We start from the raw sequence: 14,172 nt of genomic DNA, 5'->3' as shown, positions 1-14,172 counted from the left end.
CAAATCAGTAACCCTAGATTATAGTACTATGGGAGAAGATGAATGACTCAGACAATAAAGTATTCGGATGCGTCCCAAGTCTTTCACTAACTTAACTCTTGAAATTGCTAGGAAGTGATATCCTTTCTGCTAAGTAATTTTCTCTCTCATCTAAAATGCTTGTGCTTAGAGAATTTGAAGAAACCAAAATACTGACTTCATCTGTACTCCTTATCCCATTATTTTGGTTAATATATGACTGGTGTGAGATGTATATCTTGATTCTTGTCCCGTAAGGGTATTGCTCCTTCTCAGCATAATGTTTCTGTTAATTCCTCTCAGTAAAACAAAAGTTTTGTCAGGGCAGAGACTGTTTTGTTATCGCCTTCTAATCACTAGTACCTATCCTGTTCCCCAACATACAGCAATGGTTTAATAAGTTACCATTAAATAATCGTGAATGGAAAGAGTTTATCAAGAAGGAAATATTATATATGAACTAGAGACAAACAAACAAGAAGAACAGGGGAGAGAAATAACCAAACAAGTGAGTGGAAGCTCCCCAAAAGCCTGAGTTTCATTTTTTGCCTTAATATTATTTCTCTCAAATGACAGTACTTTTAAAAAATTTAATGGCTTTTACTTATGCTTCATCCTATTTCTAATTAATAATAAAATCATGTATAAAATGAAAAAATTTCAGTCCCTCTGTTTTTTCTAAACGTAAATCTCATTTCCAGCCTGTATTCACTTATACATTGAAGCATCTTTTCCTTGGGGTGTGTTTAGAGAGTAATAGCAATGGTACTTGTAAGTTCTGACTTGTGGTATTGGAAACTTTTAATAAGGATTTTGTAATAATTTGAATTGTTTTCAAGAACTATCTATAATTCTGCATAGAAGTGTATTTAACAATAGTTACTTATTGTAGGTCTTACCAGTGCATAATAACGCTCACCAAAATAACGATGCCTATCAATTTCCTATAATAATAAAAAGCAATGCAGTCCCTCCAGCCCCTTCCAATACTAAGGAGAATTATTTCTTTTTCCAATTCGCAAATTATTTGGGTTCTCAATAACCACAATTTGTATCAAAGAATATACATTCTGAACATACAACAGTATTATTAACACCTAAATGTAATTTTTTTGAGGTGATCAGTCTAGTGATGTCATCACCATCCACACATATTTGCTGAGCCTTTCAAATGTACCCATCCTTGTATCCATATCGAAAGAACTTGAAGGATCCTTGAAACAATGGTATCATCTCTCCATCATAACTATTTGTCTCCTATAATTAGAAATGAAAAGCAGTTATGTGATGAGTGTTGCATAGTGGACAGAAGTCTAGCCTTAGAATCAAGATCTAAACTCAAGTTTTGGCTCCAGCACACATGGCCACTTTCGTGAACTTTATTCATGCCTTTCTTGATTCGTTAATTTTTTTTCATTCTTGTTTTTGCATGCTCAGTGTCCATCACAGTGTATGACTGAACACTTGCTTCTTATGGATTGTTTGGTTGACAAAAACACCTAGGGTATGCACCTAATATTTTTCTCGTCTGTTTTTTTCATTATGTGTCTTTTATATTTAGGTTCTAAATCCACTGTCTTTTTATGGAGTATAATATATTAATACAGTAGTGGTACTCTAGTATGCTTATATAATATATAATAGTGTAACAATTATAATAATAATAGCTAACATCGTAGTGCTTCCTCTGTGACAGGCACTGCACTAAGTGTTTTACAATTATTTTCTCATTTGATCGTCACAACAATTTTGAGAGATAGGTGCTATAATTATCCTTATTTAGCATGTAAGGAAACTGAGACAGAGATTAAAATGCTTCCCCACGGTTACAAGCACTCATAAGCATTCTCAGGCTTAATTTGAACTCAATTCTTTGACACCTATCTACTTTGAACTCTATCTACTATGTCACCAATGTATCTCCTTACAAGGTGTACGTCTACACCTAATTTCTACCAAAATGCTTTGTAGGCCTCCCAGTGGTGTCTCCCCATCCACAAAGGGAGTTCTTATACCAGCAATTTATGTTATCAACTTTAGTGAACAAAGGGCTATTGAGTTCAGTTATTCATGCTTATGGCTTATGTAGAATTTGTGAATGATTCTTTTATGCTTTAAGCAGGAGTGAATGGTCTTGATGATTCTGGACCTATGGAAAAAAGAATTATTTACATATTCTTCCTCTTCCCCTCCTACTGAATTATTGATAACATTCCAGGACCAAAGATTCTTCCATCCACCATCTCCAGCTCCAAGCCACCCTTACTGATAGGAAGAGATATTCTACTTAACTAGAAAATAACTCCTAGATTATAGTAGTGGCTGCCTGGGTCATCCTTACTTCCTCAAATATGCCAGGTTCTCAAAAAACCAGCTTTTTCTCAGGACACTAGTGATGTTTTTATTGTGGAAAAAAGAAGAAGATATGGATAGCAATCCTTTTCTTCTAGCCAAACTTCCATTTGGCTCTATATTTAGTTAAGAATGAATTACCTTTTGTGTGTAAATTTTGGCTAATTTTACTAATTCAAAAGCATTTTGAAAGTATTGATTTCTCAAGGTTTTTTTTCTTATTGAACATTGAGTTTAGACTACCAGTTCTTCTCTCCAGATATTACTGTGCATGTACCACAGTGCCTGATATAGTGGACGAATACGAGTAATTGTGAAGGAAATGTGTATTTGATGATGATGGTGATGATATTGATGAAAATCATGAAGTGAAGGACAAGAAGAAAAAAAAGAGGATTGATGATGACAAATGAGATAAAGGTGATAACATTTAGAAATAGAGTTCCCTGAGTTGGGAGCCTTCCTAATGTAAGTGATAAAACTCAAAATGTTGGACTTCAATCAGGAAAGCTTGGTTCCAAGCTTGTGCTCCATGATTAAAGGCTAGATGATCGCAGAACTTTATGTAATCATTTGTGAGGCTCAATTTATTGATCTGTAAAATGGTGCTAAAATATCTATTATAGCTACTTCAGAAGTTTATTATGAAGTTTCAAAGAGGAAATGCTTATGAATTGTATCTACAAGCTTTAGCTATTATTTATCCTTTCCTCTGCTTAGAGCTTTCTTTTTTATTATTTATTTTTAACACAGTTTATAACAGATAAAGCAATTCAAACTCTTGGTCAGGTGATACTTCTTTTTAAAGCATTTAAAATATGGACTACAAAAGAATTTTTTCAAAATATTAACCAACTGAGACAAAAATAATATTTATGTTGCTAACTTCACAAGCTCTTTAACTACTTGTCTCCACAGTATTATTAAGAATGAAAGGACCCTAAATTACTGTTGTTGGTCTAAAGTCCTATGTCTAATAGTTTAATTTTAGACAACCTCGGATGTTCCCCTTCCCATAATGTATAATTGGATAGATCTGGTATTAAACTTACAAACCTTTTGACTATAGGAAATTACCATCAATAGTAAGGACATTGCAGGGATACAATATCTCCCCAACTTCATGTCAATTCCAGGCAGGGTTAGAATATTCACTCACATTCAGTCAGGCTTAAAGTCTACTAGGTGTCAGTGGGGAAATTGAGTCAGGAGAATGCCACCTCAGCCCATGCTGAACAGCCGCTCTCCCATCCTTCCCTTGAGATCACCTATGCAGTTCATACCAGCATCTCATCAGCTTACTGGCATCATGGATTGGAGGCTCAGATGGTCTTTCTTGCTACCCATACCTGGAGTTAGACTCAGAAGAATAGCCACTTAATAGACCCGTAGCATCTAAAAGTGGCAAGTTCCAATAACCAGGTTTCAAATATGATTATGAAACTTCACTTTGGCTAAGGAATATTTTTTGAGGCAAGTCTTAAGTGACTTACATGCCTTTCTGTATATGTTCTAATTTTTGTTTAAATGGCAATCATAAAATCAAATTTACCATTAAATCCTTGACTTTTCCATCAATGCCAAATTTTACCCTAGGTTACCTTCCTCTAGGAAATTTAGACTGAAATTCTTTTCTCCAAACTAAAGATGTCATTGATTTATTCTCAGTCATTAATTCAGTCTATTGTATTAATACTACTTGCTTTTACCTCACTTTGTAACATGTCCATTTTTTCTCCCCATCACTCCCCTCCCCCTGCTTCCTAATACCTTGCATTCTGATTACTCCTTCCCTCAATGTACCCTCCTCTCCATCACACCCCACCCCTCTCCTATCCCAGTCTTCTCTTTTCTTACATGGCAAAATAAATTTCCATACCCCTATCCCTGTAGTTCTTATATCCCTATTACATAAAATAAAAATTCTCAGCATTAGTTTCTAATACTTTGAATTTCAACTTTTCTCCCCCCTCCCTCCCCAGCCCTACTGAGAAGGCAAGCAGCTCAATAGAGACTAAATATGTGTTGTTTTGCAAAAGACTTCCATAATAATCATGTTGTGTAATACTAATTATATTGCCCTCTGACCTTCCCTATCCCCCCTTATTTTTCCCCCTTCAATTGATCTTGTCCCTTCTCGAAAGTGTTTATTTGTAGTGACTTCCTTCTCCCATTTGCCCTCCTTTCTAACATTCCCCTCACCCCACTTATCACCTCCTCTCCTACTTTCCTGTGGTGTAATATAAATATTCATATCAAAATTTAGTGAGCATGTTATTCCCTCCTTCAGCCACACGTAGGGAGAGTAGCTTTATTTTTCCCCCTCGCCCTTTCTCCCTTATCTCCACCATTGAATAAGATTTTTCTTATCTCTTTTATGAGTTATAGCCCGCCCCATTCCATTACTGCCTTTCTCTTCCTGAAATTTTCCTCCTTCACCCCTTAATTTTTACTTTATTTTATTTTTTTGCTTGTGTGGATATCATCTCTTCTGATACAACACACCCTGTACTCTCTATCTATCTATGTGTATGTGTGTGTGCGTGTGTATGTACAATCTCTCCAACTACCCAAATACTGAGAAAAGATTCAAGAGTTAAAAATATTTTCTTTCCATGTAATAAGGTAAACAGTTCAGCTTCAGAGAGTATTTTATGACTTTTCTTTTCTGTTTACCTTTCCATGCTTCTCTTGATTCTTGTCTTGGGAAGTCAAATTTTTAAACAGAGATTTGATCTTTTCTTCAATATGAATTCTTGAAAGTCCTCTATCTCACTAAATGACCATTTTTCCCTTGAAGTATTACATTCAGATTTGCTGGGTAGGTGATTCTTAGTTTCAATCCCAGTTCCTTTGACTTCTGAAATATCCCACTCTATTCCCTTCGATCCCTTAATGTTGAAGCTGACATATCGTGTGTTATCTTAATTGTGTTTCCACAGGACTCAACAAATATTCTATCCCTCTAGCTATCTTGGTTTGTTCAGTGTGGCAGGCTGGAATAGCACATTCAATAACACATTCAATCTGCAGTCAGAAAACCTGTATTCAAGTATCTCTTCCAATGTTTATTATCTGCAGCCTTCAACAAGTGATTTGTTTTATTTTGCCTTGGTTTCCTCATCTATATTATAAAAGGATTTGAGTAGTTGACGTAAGATCCCTTTGAGTTCAATGTTTATGATTCTAATACTAAAGAATGCCACCATATAAACTTTTCGTCTGACACACCTTCATCCAAGAATCCCTTTTTCCGAACTTTAGAAAAGAGACAGTGATACTCAGCTTTATGTCAGCAGACAGATGATTGGATTTCATTTAGAGTCCTGATTTTATCATAAACTAAATGTGCAAATTATTATATTTCTCATGTTTTACCTCATGTATAAAAAGAAAGCAATATTTTCAGCTCTGCCTGCCTTTTGTTATGAAGATTAATAGATATGATACATGAAAAACATTTTGAAAAATGTAAGAATTGACACACGAAGGCAAAGCATCATTTTCATCACTATTCTTCCTTTCATTATCACTTTCATAGAATTCTGTCTTACAGAAGTCACAATCTTCTTAAGAATCTTAATTCATTAATATTCTGTGGACTATTGTATAGGTGAAAACGTAGTTTTTTATTTGTTTTCAGTGTTCTACATTTACTTCCATATAACTCCCTCTACCTCCCCCTCCCTCCCTGAGATGGAATAAAATTTTATATAGATTCTACAATATATTCCTTTTAAATACATTTTAGCCTTAGTCGTATTGCACAGAAGAATTAAAATGAATGGGAGAAATCATAAAACAAATCTAAACGTAACACAAAAGAAAATGATGTGCTACATTCTGCCATAGAATTCCATAGTTCTTTCTCTGGATGTGGAAGGAATTTTGTCTTAAGAGACCATTTGAAATATTTTAAGTCCTTGCATTGCAATGAAGTTCTAAGTCTACCAGAAAAAAATGGTCGCACATTGTGGTTGTTGCTGTTTACAAAGTTCTCCTGGTTCTGCTCCTTTCGCTCAACATCAGTTCATATAAGTCTTCCCAGGCCTCTCTGAAGTTTTCCTGTTCATTATTTCTTATAGGAAAATAGTATTCCATTACATGCATATACCACAATTTATTCAGTCATTCCACAATTGATGGGCATTCCCTTGATTTCCAGTTTTGGGCCACCACAAAGAGTGCTGCTATAAATATTTTTGTACATATGGGACCCTTTCCTATATTTATGATCTTTTAGGGATACAGTTTTAGAAGTGTTATTGCTGGATCAAAGAGTATGCTGAGCCCTTTGAGCATAGGTCCATATTGCTCTCCAGAATGGTTGGATCAGCTCACAGCTCCACCAACAATGAATTAGTGTTCCAACTCTCCCACATCTTCTCCAGTATATATCATCATCCTATTTTGTCATGTGAGTCAATCTGATAGGTGTGATCTGGTATCTCAGAGTTGTTTTGATTTGCATCTCTCTAATCAATTGTAATTTAGAGCATTTTTTCATGTGGCTATAGATAGATAGCTTTAATTTCTTCCACTGAAAGCTGTCTGTTCATATCCTTTGGCCATGTATCAATTGGGAAATGACTTGTACTGCTGTACATTTGACTCAGTTCTCTATGCATTTTAGAAATGAATCCTTTATCACAGACACTAGTTGAAAAAGTCCTTTCCCAGTTTTGTGCTTCCCTCCTAATCTTGGTTGCATTGGGTTTGTTTGTGCAAAAACTTTTCATTTTAGTGTAATCAAAATTATCCATTTTGCACTTCATAATATTTCCTATCTCTTATTTAGTGAAAAATTCTTCCCTTCTCCATAAATCTGATTAATACCCTATTCTTTGCTCCACTAATTTGTTTATAGTATCAATCTTTATGTGTATATCATGGACCCATTTGTATTTTATTATTGTGTACGATGTCCGGCATTGGTCTATGCCCAGTTCCCACAACATTGTTATTCGGTTTTCCCAGCAGTTTTTGTCGAACAATGAGCTATTATCCCAGAAACTGTGGTCTATGGGTTGATCAAACAGTAGATTGCTATATTCATTGATTACTGGGTCTTGGGTATCTAACATATTCCACTCTTCTATCCTCTTTCTTAGCCAGTACCAAATGGTTTTCATAATTGCTACTTCATAATACAATTTGAGATCTGCTAGGGCTAGGTCACTTTCGCTAGCATTTCTTTTCATTAGTTTCCTTGATATTCTGGACCTTTTGTTCTTTCACATGAATTTTGATATTAATTTTTCTAGCTCTACAAAATAATTATCTGATAAGTTTGACTATCGCGCTGAATAAGTAAATTAATTCTCTCTCTTTCTAAATTTGTAGAGATATATAGATTGCAGGTTACAAAATAAACCCACATAAATCTTCTGTATTTCTCGATATTACTAACAAAGCCCAAGAGCAAGAGAGAGAAAGAGAAATCCCATTTACAGCTAGGGGAGACTCTATAAAATATTTGGGAGTTTACCTGCCAAAACAAACCTAGAGACTATATGAACACAATTACAAAACACTTTTCGCACAAATAAAGTCAGCTCTAAGTAAGTGGAAAACATTAGTTGCTCGTGGGTGGGTGGAGCCAACATTACAAAAATGAAAATTCTACCTAAATTAATTTACTTATTCAGCGCGATACTAGAAATGTTAACTGTAGAAATAAGAGAAGAAAAAGAAATTGAAGGAATTATCATAGGCATAGAAGAAACTAAGTTATCACTCTTTGCGGAGGATATGATGATATACTTAAAGAATCCCATAGAATCAAGTACAAAACTGCTTGAAATAATAAACCACTTTGGCAAAGTTGCAATATATGTTAGTGTTCATCTTGTGCTGAATTCTCTCTCTTTCTAAATTTGTAGAGATGTATAGATTGAATCACCACAGTTAAAGGAATATATGCAACAATTATAATTTAGATAAAAATCACGTTAATCTGTATATCGGGAAAAACTTTTCCATTCTAGTTCTGTGACGTTAAAAATATAACCTCACGAGACAGGCTAAAGAGAAAAGTAATAAAACAAACAATAAAACAGGTAAACATGTAAATAAAGCTCTATGTTGAACATAAATATTTTGGATTCTCTAATATGGCCACCCTTAAATTTATCATCAAACCACTAATGATTCTTCCTTCAATTTGCACCTGGACTTCAGATTCTCCTCACTACATACATCTCTTCCTCTCCTCCAGAAGAATAGCAAGAGTGCCTTTTGTTGATCTATTCTTCTGCTGATGTTGTTTTCTTTACTTTAATGTTACTTATTGTCAGTTGTGCTGGCCCCTTGCCCCCTCCCCACATAAGCAGACATTGGGCACATACATTTCACTGTCAGACAGCATATTAATTAGTGATCTATACTCTTTCAAAATAGACATACTCAAGAAATTGGTTATCTTTCTAACAGGAGGATTTAAATGTAAAGTCAGCAACAAGGGTGTATTGCTTTCCTTCTCCACAATGTTTTTGGTGCTCATCTCTCAAACTTTTTGCTCTCCAGGATTTTGAAATTATACTTCACAATCATAAGTAACTGAGTGCATAGGAGTAACACCCAAATATATGTATTATTAATACAAGAAATAACTCCAATGTTAATAGTGGAGATATAAGGAAATTCATTCCAGATCTATAATTATAGAAATCATAAAAATAACTATTAGTTTCAGTTTTTTATTATTTTCCAGCAGCTTTACACATATTACTTCATTCAATAAGCAAAACATATTGTGAAGTATGGGCAATTATGACCTCCTTTTTACCAGGGAGGTAATAGGGAGTCAGAGCATTTAAATGACTTGACAAGGTTCCTAACTCTAGCCAGTACCAAAAATAGCATTGCATCCCAGCCCTTCCTGTCTTCCACAGCAACAATCTTATCCTAGTAGGAAACAACTTCAATAACTGGCAAAGGGATAAAAGAGAACACAAACAAAAGAAATCAGTTTAGTCACATGAAATGAAAAGTCTCCTGTGAAAAAATGTTGATACAATGATAATTTAGAAAAAAAGCACCATTTTCGTATATTTCTGGAAAAAAACATTGATATTCAAACATTTGAAATGGTTATATAAAGGTAATACTAAGATATATTATTCACACATAGATGAGAATTTTAATAATATGATCATTTTATATATATACAGGATAAGAATTGTAAATTATCATTAACTATTAAAAATATTACTAAGAAGATAAATGAAAATTGTAATTCTGTGTTTTTTTCACTAATTACGAAGTAGCTAATATGATAAAAATTGGAAGTATTCACGTTTTGTGTTTCTTTGAGAATATAAATGCAATACTATCATGTTACTGGATCTATTAACATCTAAATAACCTGAGAAACTATTTGGAATTATGCAACAAATGTCAATGAATTGTTTCTGTTTTTAGCTCAGCACTCTCACTAATTTGACTTTAAGGAAGTCAATGACAGACGGGTCATGCAGAAAGAAAATATATATATAGTCTTTATTTATTTATTTAACTTTTAACATTCATTTTCACAAAATTTTGGGTTCCAAATTTTCTCCCCTTTTCTCCCCTCCCTCCACCCCAAAACACCGAGCATTCTAATTACCCTTATCACCAATCTGCTCTCTCTTCTATCATCCCTCTCTGCCCTTGTCTCCATCTTCTCTTTTGTCCTATGAAGCCAAATAACTTTCTATACCCCTTTACCTGTATTTCTTATTTCCTAGTGGCAAGAACAGTACTCAAAAGTTGTTCCTAAAACTGTGAGTTCCATCTTCTCTTCCTCCCTCCCTCCCCACCCCTTCCCATTGGAAGGCAAGCAATTCAATATAGGCCAAATCTGTGAAGTTTTGCAAATGACTTCCTTAATAGTCGTGTTGTATAAGACTAACTATATTTCTCTCCATCCTATCCTGTCCCCCATTACTTCTATTCTCTCTTTTTGATCCTGTCCCTCCCAATGAGTGTTGACCTCGAATTGCTCCCTCCTCCCCATGCCCTCCCTTCCATCCTCCCCCCCCACACTGCATATCCCCTTATCCCCCACTTTCCTCTATTGTAAGATAGGTTTTCATACCAAAATGAGTATGCATTTTATTCCTTCCTTTAGTGGAATGTGATGAGAGTAAACTTCATGTTTTTCTTTCACCTCCTCTCTTTATCCCTCCACTAATAAGTCTTTTGCTTGCCTCTTTTATGAGAGATAATTTGCCCCATTCCATTTTTCCCTTTCTCCTCCCAATATATTTCTCTCTCACTGCTTAATTTCATTTTTTAAAGATATGATCCCATCCTCTTCAATTCACTCTGTGCACTCTGTCTCTATGTGTGTGTGTGCCTGTGCACGTGCACGTGTGTGTATGTAATCCCACCCAGTACCCAAATACTGAATAGTTTCAAGAGTTAAAAGTATTGTCTTTCCATGTAGGAATGTAAACAGTTCAACTTCAGCAAATCCCTTAAGACTTCTCTTTGCTGTTTACCTTTTCATGCGTCTTTTCATTCCTGTGTTTGAAAGTCAAATTTTCTTCTCAGCTCTGGTCTTTTCATCAAGAATGCTTGAAAGTCATCTATTTCATTGAAAGACCAATTTTCCCCCTGAAGTATTATACTCAGTTTTGCTGGGTAGGTGATTCTTGGTTTTAGTCCTAGTTCCTTTGACTTCTGGAATACCCTATTCCACGCCCTTCAATCCCTTAATGTAGAAGCTGCTAGATCTTGTGTTATCCTGATTGTATTTCCACAATACTTGAATTGTTTCTTTCTAGCTGCTTGCAATATTTTCTCCTTGACCTGGGAACTCTGGAATTTGGCCACAATGTTCCTATGAGTTTGTCTTTTTGGATCTCTTTCAGGAGGTGATCTGTGGATTCCTTGAATATTTATTTTGCCCTCTGGTTCTAGAATCTCAGGGCAGTTTTCCTTGATAATTTCATGAAAGATGATGTCTAGACTCTTTTTTTGATCATGCCTTTCAGGTAGTCCCATAATTTTAAAATTGTCTCTCCTGGATCTATTTTCCTTCCAGGTCACTTGTTTTTCCCATGAGATATTTCACATTATCTTCCATTTTTTCATTCTTTTGGTTTTGTTTTGTGATTTCTTGGTTTCTCATGAAGTCATTAGCCTCCATTTGTTCCATTCTAATTTTTAAAGAACTATTTTCTTCAGTGAGTTTTTGGACCTCCTTTTCCATTTGGCTAATTCTGCTTTTCAAAGCATTCGTCTCCTCATTGGCTTTTTGAACCTCTTTTGCCAATTGAGTTAGGGTGTTATTTTTTCAAGGTGTTATTTTCTTCAGCATTTTTGGGGTCTCCTTTAGCAGGGTGCTGACCTGCTGTTCATGCTTTACCTGCATGTCTCTCATTTCTCTTCCCAGTTTTTCCTCCACCTCTCTAACTTGATTTTCAAAATCCTTTTTGAGCTCTTCCATAGCCTGAGCCCATTGGGTGGGCTGAGATACAGAAGCCTTGACTTCTGTGTCTTTCCCTGATGGTAAGCATTGTTCTTCCTCATCAGAAAGGAAGGGAGGGAATACCTGTTCACCAAGAAAGAAACCTTCTATGGTCTTATTTTTTTTCACTTTTCTGGGCATTTTCCCAGCCAGTCACTTGACTTCTGAGTTTCCTTTCCACACCCACTTCTCCTCCAGATCTGCCCAGCCAGCACTTGGGGTCTGAGATTCAAATGTTGCTTCCCAACCCCAGGGCTTTGGGCGGGGGCAGGGCTGCTATTCAGTGTGAGTATTAAGTTCAGGTGCTCAGGTGGGGGCAGGGCCACCTCGCAGGCTCAGTTCCCTGAGGAAGTTTATGCAGAAACCTTCAACAATGGATCTGAGCTCCTGCCTGCTTGGGGAGCCCTGTTCTGCTGCTGCCTCCTGAGGGGGCCCGAGCCACGGGGACACCCCACTCCCTTGTCGGCCACCCAAAAAGACTCTCTCACGGACCCTTGTCACCTGTGCGTGGAGGGACCTGCGCGGCCGCTGGATATTTCATCCCTGAAGCCTGCTCGGACCAGCTCCTCTTGGTGCTGTGGCCACGGCAGAGCTGGGCTCTGCTCTGAGTCTGGAGCACGACAGACCTTTTGCGTCCAGTCTCTCTAGAACAGAAATCTCGTCTGCTCTGTTGTTCTGGGGCTTATGCTGCTCCAGAATTTGTTGCTCCAGAATCTTTTTTACAGATATTTTATGGGCTGTGGGTTCGGAGCTAGCGTATGCCCGTCTTTCTACTCTACCATCTTGGTTCCGCCCCCAGAAAAAAAATATTAATAGCAGTTTTTGTGAAAGAGGAAAAAGTAACTATATAAAAGGGTCTAGATTTTAATCCAGCAATGTTTTGTCATCAAGATGTAATGAAATGTTGTATTATAAGGGAAATGAATGTGAGGAATTAAATAAATAGGGAAAATATTTTTAAATGACTTCAGAGCAAATAAATACAACCAGCATGAAAGAAAGATGAAGATATAGCTGAGATCAGATAAATTTCAATAACAAATTTACTCCTGGATACATATTTCTCTCCTCTTAGCATTTTAAGTCAGGAGAACTATGATTGTGGAGAGTTGAAGAAGTTATCAATTGTACATGTATAACCTATATCAGATTGCTAAACGTTGGACCTAAGAAAGGAATGATAAATATTGTCTTTACATCTAATTTGGGAAAAAACAAATGTTTTAAAATAAATGAAACAAAATTAAAAGGAAGTTATTAAATATAGTTTCTTTTATGTTTTGTTCTCCTTAACTATTTCTTTGTTACAAGTGATATGGGAGTGGTAATACACTTTTTACAAACAAGACTGTAATAAAAATGGGTATAAATAAGAAGAAATCTAGAAAATCATAAGAAAGGAAAAAAAAACCCAAGCAACTACAACAAAACTACTGTGAATTTATTTAGCGGGGGTTGTGAGATGTTTTTTGCTTTTATTTTATTTTACTTTTTTCCTGGTACACAGAAAGGTTCATTGTGAGGGGAAAGTTCATTCTTAGGGCATTTGTCCCTAAATATACGAGCTTTGAGTAGTATTGTGTATTTTAAAGCTTTCAGGAAGCTTCTAGATGAATGAGTATACAAACTCCTTTATAGTCAGAAAAGTTTGAGGTGAGCAAACAAAAGAGTTAATACTTACCTTGCTTAGATGAGACTAAAGCATTTGCAGGTGGCTTCTTTAATTAATATATTGGAAATATGAAAATATAATAACTAGAATCAATAAGATACATTAATGTCTTGGGGACGCTTTATATATACTATCATATCTTATCCTCACACCAGCACTTTAGTATAAGTACTAACAGGTATTTTCTTTTTACATGTTAGGATACTGGAACTCAAACAGTGCAGACTGATAACGTAATGTATAGTAAATCTGGGTAGGTATCTTGTGATCAGGTTAAGAGTTAATATAAAAGTCAATTAGGAGAGATAGTGTTTGAACTTCGAGGTAGTAGGGAGCCATGGAAACTTTTTGACTATGGTGTTCTGACATTTGTTTTGGATAGTGGAAAGAGATGTTGGCAGGTCAATTAGGAGGCTACTGTAAAAGTCCGGGAGAAATGTGATAATGAGATGGAACAGAGTGCCTACCTTGTGAGTAGGAAGGAGAAGCAAATGGGAAAGATGTTCTAGCAATAGAAATGACAAGATGTGTCTTATGATGATGATAATTGGATCTGTAAGATGAGAGACATTGGCACTTCAAGAATAGTACTGAGATGGTGAACCATAGTGGCTAAAAGTATGGTGCTATCCTCCACAGATGAGAGAAGTTTTAGTGAAAGATAACAAGTTCT

The sequence above is a fragment of the Notamacropus eugenii genome, chromosome Y, assembly GCF_028372415.1.
Source record: "Notamacropus eugenii isolate mMacEug1 chromosome Y, mMacEug1.pri_v2, whole genome shotgun sequence".
Lineage (NCBI taxonomy): Eukaryota > Metazoa > Chordata > Mammalia > Diprotodontia > Macropodidae > Notamacropus > Notamacropus eugenii.
This window is presented reverse-complemented; position numbering follows the sequence as displayed.